Source organism: Coenobita brevimanus, chromosome 8 (genome assembly GCF_032717465.1).
Source record: "Coenobita brevimanus isolate Jiangsu-jjx chromosome 8, ASM3271746v2, whole genome shotgun sequence".
Taxonomy (NCBI): domain Eukaryota; kingdom Metazoa; phylum Arthropoda; class Malacostraca; order Decapoda; family Coenobitidae; genus Coenobita; species Coenobita brevimanus.
This window is the reverse complement of record NC_136961.1, coordinates 19,721,246-19,727,550: the sequence shown is the minus strand read 5'-3', so window position 1 is coordinate 19,727,550 and position 6,305 is coordinate 19,721,246.

Genomic DNA, 6,305 nt, shown 5'->3' with positions numbered 1-6,305 from the left:
GCCCAAACCATCGCAACACTCTCTGCTCAACTCGATCAACCCGCATAATTCCAGTTCTCCTTCGTGCTCCATCATTTCTCATTCGATCCATATGTGTCACTCCACACATACTCCTCAGACATCTCACCTCTATTACATTCCAACTTTTCCTCTCTGCTACACCCATATTTCATGTTTCAACCCCATATAACGCAGTCGGTACCACTACACCCTCATACAGCCTTTTCTTTACATCAGAATAAGCGAAGAAATTCTTGAAGAAGTTGAAGAGTACAGTTACTTGGGGCATACACTAAAACTATCGAAAGACCATGATAACGAAGTAAGGACGCATTACAATTGGATGGAAAGCTTTCAGTATTCATAGAGTCATCATGAAAAGTAACTAACCACTATCTATGTATGAAACGAAAGACATTTAACGAAAGTAAAATCCCAGCTATGACATACGGTTGTGAGACCTGGAAACTGACAAAATCAATGGAAAATCAACTAGTTCGTTCACAAAGAGCAATGGAAAGGTCATTGTTAGGAATATTAGACTGGACAAGATCAACTTGGTTGAGAAAGCAGACAAAAGTCAAAGTCATAAGAGAAGTAATAACAAGAACAGTAATAGAAACGGGCAGGTCATGCAGCATGAATAACAGATAACCAATTAAACAAGAGGCTGACTGACTAGACTCCGAGAGGTTCTAACCGATGCACAAAAATACCAGACAAGAGGTGGAGAGACGAATGAAGTTTGCAGGCAAAACGTGGAGAGATTGGCATACTCAAGGAATTCGTGGATAAGGATGGGAGAGGCCTTTGTCCAACAGTGGACTTCTAATGGGTGATGATATATATATGTATATATATATATATATATATATATATATATATATATATATATATATATATATCATCAGCCATAACTAGTCCACTGCTGAACAAAGGCCTCCCCCAACCTTTTCCACGAATTCCTTGGCTGAGCCAATCTTTGCCACGTTTTCCCTGCAAATTTCTCTATCTCATCTCTCCACCTCCTGTCTGGCCTTTTTCTGCTACGCTTACATTCTCTTGGTGTCCAGTCCGTCAGCCTCTTACTCCATCGGTTATCCCTTATTCTTGCAATATGGCCTGCCCACCTCCATTTCTGTTCTTTTATAACTTCTATAATATCTTTGACTTTAGTCTGCTCTCTCACCCAAGTTGATCTTTTCCTGTCTCTTAAAGATATTCCCAACATTGACCTTTCCATTGCTCTCTGAGAACGGATTAATTTATTTTCCATTGATTTTGTCAGTTTCCAGGTCTCACAACCATACGTCATGGCTGGAATTATACATTCGTTATATGCTTTTCGTTTCATACAAACTGGCAAGCTACTTTTCGTATTGTATCTATGTTTACCGAAAGCTTTCCATCCAATTGTAATGCGTCTTTTTATTTCGCTATCATGATCTTTCGTTAATTTTAGTATTTGTCCCAAGTAGTTGTACTCCTTAACTTCTTCACGAATTTCATCGCTTATTCTGATACGCTCTTTGGTGTTTGTGGATTAAACATTACTTTAGTTTTACTTCGGTTCATCTTCAGTCCTACTTTCAGACTTTCTCTGTTCAGGTCATTTAACATTTCTTGCAACGCCTCCGCTGTTTCTGAGATTAGGACAATGTTATCTGCAAATCTTAAATGGTTTAGCTTTTCTCCATCAATGTTCACTCCTTTGTTTTCCCAGTCTAGCTTTCTTAAAATACTTTCTAGGCATGCTCTAAATACCTTTGGTGAAATTGTATCTCCCTGACGCACGCCCTTCTCAATCTTAATTTTTTCTGAGTCCTTATGTAATTTAACTGTAGCAGTTCCCTCTTTATATATGTTTTCGAGCAGGTTTACAATGTTCTCATTCACTCCTTGTTCTCGCAATGAATTTATTATTGCTATGTGCTCCACTGAGTCGAAAGCCTTTTCGTAATCAACAAAACCTCAGCACAGTGGTTTATTACAGTTTTCTCAATTAGCTGGTTCATTGTATGTAGATGATCAATGGTCGAATACCCGCTTCGGAATCCTGCCTGTTCACGAGGTTGGTTTTCCTCCAAAATTGTTGTTATTCTGTTCGTAAGGAGTTTAGTGAAGAGTTTGTAAATGACTGACAATAAGCTAATGGGTCGATAGTTACTAAGATCTTTTGAGTCACCTTTGTTGTAGAGTAAAATAACTATTGCATTACACCATGTTTTGGGAATTTTCTTCTGTTTTATAAAGTAGGTAAATAAGTGAGCAAGCCTATTTTGTACTTCTACTCCGGCATCCAACAGTAAATCTGTTATTATTCCATCTTCTCCCGGAGCCTTCCCTCTTTTCATATTTTTAAGACAAATATTTACTTCTTCTGGTGTTACCTCAGGTATTTCACTTGTGTCAACTGAAAAGTTAGCTATTGATACTACTGTCTTTGATGCATACAGTTCTTTGTAAAATTCTTCAACTCTTTTCACCATCTATCTCCGCATTTAATGATTTCGCCGTTTTTTTTCTTTCAGTGATGTCATTTGTTGCTTTCCTTGTGCCATTTTGCTTCGGACCTGTTTCAGACTTTTTCCATTTTTGATGGTTTCTTTGATCTGATCCATGTTTCTCTTTCTTTTTTCTTCCCTTTGTCTTTTGTTGATAAGCTTATTTAATTCTGCTCGTTCTATTTCGTCTTTCTTTGTCTTTCCTTTCCTTTCCTTTCGTTTTTTCATAAGCTCGAGTGTCTTTTCTGAATACTTCTTGGCTCTGGTTGTATTAGGTTTTCCTACTACCTCTGCTGATTCTCTTAGCACTTTTGTTAGTCTGTCATTCAGCTCATCAGTGTCACATTCAGCATTGTGTAGAGCCTGAAATCTGTTCCTTATTTCCAACTGAAAGGCTGCTTTGTTTTCAATCACTATTATTGGGCATATCTTTTTATCTTTAATCATCTTTTTTCTTTCATTTCTGAAATTGAATCTGGCTGTGCAACCCACCATTCTATGATCACTACCTATATTTACTTTGTTGTTAACTGATATTTGTGATCTTGTTATTCTTATCCGCTATAATGAAGTTGATTTCATTCTTTATTTCTCCATTTGAGCTTCTCCAGGTCCACTTTCTTCCTGTTCTTTTGTGGAAGATTGTGTTCATTATTCTCATGTTAAACATTTCAGCAAAATTTACCAGCATTTCTCCTCTTTCACTCCTTTCTCCCACTCCAAATTTTCTCATACATGCTTCTCCATTTTTCGACCTCCCAACTTTTGCATTGAAGTCTCCCATGAGTATAGTATATGTTGTCTTTTCTTCTTCCATAATCTGGAAGATGTCATCATAGAATGTTTCTATTTCTTCATCTGGGCTTTGAGAAGTTGGTGCATATACTTGTATGGTTTTCATGGTATATTTTTTGCATAGTCTAATGACAACAAATGCCGCTCTGTCAGATACACTGCTGAATTTAACAATGTTGTCTTCAAGATTTCTGTTAATTAGAAATCCTACACCACTAACTCTTTCATTTTCCCTTCCTCTGTAGTAAAATAGGTGTTTGCTGTCTTCGAGCTGAATTACTTTTTCTTCTTTTCTGCAGATCTCTCTCAAACCTACAATAACCCAACTAATGTTTTCCAGTTCAGTCATCAGGTTATCAAGTTTGTAATCTTCTGTGAGGCTTCTTACATTGTATGCATAGATCTTCATCGATTTCGGTTTGTTTAACATCCAAGAGTCTGATTTTCCAACACAGTGCCTACTCACTTTCGGTGGCACACTGCCTGTAAGCACAGGAGGCAGTGCGGTTGGACCTTTGGCAGATGATGATCCAACAGGAACGCCCGTCAAATCATTTGCAATAGAACTCATGTTTGGTTGGGAGGATTGTGGCAAATAATCTCACCTCCCTGCCACATAGTTTCTGGTGAGATGTAATTTTTTGCCACCTTATTCGTTATATTCGGTGGAGCCATATATATATATATATATATATATATATGAGAGAGAGAGAGAGAGAGAGAGAGAGAGAGAGAGCAGAAGTCCTACTGGGTGGGGAACAGGGTTGCTTTAGGAGTGGCAGAGGATATGTGGATCAAAATTATTTGCAGTGAGATAGATAGCGGAGATGGCTTGTGAGATGGACCATAAGGTTTTATGGCATTCATGGATCTGGAAAAAGCATACAACAAAGTGGACAGAGAAGGATTGTGGTAAGTTTTGCATATGTACGGTGAAGATTGTAAGCTGTTAGGTGCCGTCAAGAGTTTTTATGATGATAGTGATGCATGTGTAAGGATTAATGGGCATCTAAGTTAATGATTCAAGATCGGTGTGGGCGTGCGACATGGTTATGTGATGTCCCCGTGGTAGTTCAATATATATATATATGGATGGGATGATGAGGGAAGTATAAATACGAGTAATGGGGAGGGGGATGTCGTTGGTAATGAGTAGTGATGGATGGAATATCTCAAATTTGTTGTATGCTGATGATACAGCTCTACTTGCAAATACCGGACTAGAACTTGGTAGACTAATGCAGAGTTTTGCTGATGTTTGTGAGCGTCCTGTCTTGAGAGTAAATGTAGGAAAGAGTAAAGTGATGGATATTGAGAGAGAAGGTGACTCCCAGTGCGACGTTACAGTGAATGAAGTGAGACTGAAATTGGTGAGAGAGTTCAAATACCTGGGTACAGTGACAGAAAAGAGAGACAAATGTGCAAAAGAAGTGGAAAGTAGAGTGACACAAGGAAGGAAAGTGGCTGGTGCAGTGAAGGCCTTGATAAGAAACAGAGGCTTGAGTGTTGCAGCTGCACGAGGCTTAAGGCTTACATGAAAGAGTGTTAGTGTCAACTTTAACATATGGATGTGAGACTATGGTGTGGCATGAAAATGAAAAGTCAAGAGTAAGAGCAGTGGAGATGGGACTGCTGGGGTATGTATGCGGAGTACAGAGAGTGGATAGGATACGAAATAATGTGATTCGTGAAAGATGTTGGGTGATGAAGTCTGTAGTCACCAGAACTGAAGAGAGTGTACTGAGATGGCATGGGCATGTGGAGAGAACGGATAACAATAAGGTGGTGAAAAAGGTATATCTGAGAGAATTTAAAGGAGGAAGAAGGAGAGGTAGGCCAAGAAGAACGTGGAGAGATATGGTGGATGAGTGTGTGAGGAAGAGAGGATTAGAAGTTGGTGAGTCTAGGGAACTGACAAGAGATTGAGCTGGCTGGAAGAATATTGTGAGGAGAAGTGTATGATTTGGCACCCCTTTTTAACGTGACAACTTCCGGATTGACTCTATCGAATACGTTTATGTGAAGCTACAGAAAGTGTTGAATGTTTTTGGGGTATCCCGATAGAGCCAGGACTCCGGGAGCTTGAATAATGAGTGGGTGAAAGCATGGCCCATTTGGACTGGGCAAATTTGCACTGTCTGGACATTGCTACTCCTCACCCTGCCCTAGGATAGGAAAGGAGGTCCGGATGATATATATATATATATATATATATATATATATATATATATATATATATATATATATATATATATATATCATCAGCAGCAGCAGCCACTGAGGTCCACTGCAGGACCGGCCTATCCCTACCGAAGCAGGGACGATACAGCCAATGTATCTCTATCTTTAGAGGAGTAGACTGTAGCACCAGTCGAGCAGGGCAGCACTCCCGAGGTGGATGGAAAGCTGATGACAGGGAGTGCTGGAGCTCCCGTTTCATCAGCCCTCAGGACTAGTTCCTGACCATCTCCCTTTGCTGAACTTTTTCAGTGTCTCATTTACACAGAGAGTAGGCCAGCATGCTCTCCAGTACAAATTTCTCTATCTTCACCAAACTACATGCACAGTACACACTACACTTCCTATTCAAAAATCAACGAAAATGGCGTCCACTAATCAAGCCTCGGAGTCCCCAGGGGGGGGACCATAAATGCCCCCGCCATCTGCCCCTCTCCCGGTGACGACTCGAGGTGCCTGGAACCACTGTCTGACTCTCTTCTTCTTCATTTCTGCAACATTCGCGGCCTTTCATCTAACTTTCGCTCTGTTGAGCACCACCTCTCCTCCTCTAAACCTCATCTTCTTTTTCTGACGGAGACTCAGCTGTCTGAGGCAACCGACAGCAAACCCTTTCTGTATCCTCCTACTTTCTCTATACTCATTTCAAAGCCAAAGGTGGCTGTTGTGTATACATACGCAACGACTTATCTTGCTCTCGTGTTCCTGAACTTGATTCTTCTGAATTCTCCACACTCTGGCTTCGGCTTTCCTGTCATTCTCTGACTA